The sequence below is a fragment of the Macrobrachium nipponense genome, chromosome 20 (assembly GCF_015104395.2).
Source record: "Macrobrachium nipponense isolate FS-2020 chromosome 20, ASM1510439v2, whole genome shotgun sequence".
Lineage (NCBI taxonomy): Eukaryota > Metazoa > Arthropoda > Malacostraca > Decapoda > Palaemonidae > Macrobrachium > Macrobrachium nipponense.
Genome location: NC_061089.1, coordinates 25,800,883 through 25,802,048, shown reverse-complemented (window position 1 = coordinate 25,802,048; position 1,166 = coordinate 25,800,883).

The following is a 1,166-nucleotide window of genomic DNA, read 5'->3' as shown; positions in this document are numbered from 1 at the left end:
TGTTATCTGATTCAGTTGTTCATAGCAAATCAGCTGTTTCTGGCTGTATGCATTTACACAACAGTATAACATTACTAACGATACTTTTGGCATTCTCTTTTACTTTATTAAACTTAACTAGAAGATGGAATAGATAAAGAGATGTAGGAAAAAGGGTTAGCCCAACTAAAAAAACAGAACAGATAAAGAGGAGGAAAAGAGGTTAGCCTATTGTTATTTGGTCAAGAAAATTTAACTTGCATGATACGCGAGATACATGATAAAATAATTTCATAAGGGTGAAAATTTGGGGGTCGCATGACATGCGAGATCACATGTTACACGAGTATATGCAGTATGTTTCTACCAGAGGTTAGTTACTATCTCAAAAGCCCACCATCTTTGATAAGTGAAAGGCATTGTGGAATAATGAATCTTGACAATAATAAATTAAACCAGTTTAAACCAACTATTGGGTTGTGGGGTGGTTTTACTAAAAAAGATTGCCACAGCGAAGTTATAATAATATCATCTCTTTAAACTGGTCACACTCATCTAACTCATGGGTATTTGGTAGGCAACCCACAAGATCTAATCCTTTAATGGAAAAATGTCGCAACAACATTTAGAGTCAAACTTATCTTTAGTGTCCAGTTATCAGCCAACAGTAAATATCAGTTCCAGGCAACAAATTCTTGAAAAGTTGTCAAAATCTTCAACATTTTCAGTTTTTTTATTACAGTGGTATGTTTTTAAGGGATTGCATCATGTTAAGTAAGATCTAATACCGCATTCATTAAGAACAAACCTTTTGTGCCAGATTTATGAGAGTTAAACCCAGTAGGGGGTAGGTTGTTCTGTCAGTGCACCTCACATGGTGAACTGTAAGCATTTGCAGCAGCTTCTCTTTTGCCATTGACTTCCACCACTTTTCAGTGTTTTGTTACCTCCATTCACATTTCCCTTCTTCCATCGTGCTGTTCAACTTTGGCCAAAATTTAATTCAGTAATTATTGATGATTCCAAATTTCTAACAAGTATGGGATTTGGTGTCATTTCACCCAGTAAAAAATCATTTCTCTTGTTTCACCCAACTCTTGAAGGACATATTGCATCTTGCCTAAGGAGGTGTGTGTGGGACTGGCTTCCTCCCTTTCTCCTGTCTTGCTTCCTCTCCCAGTGGGCAG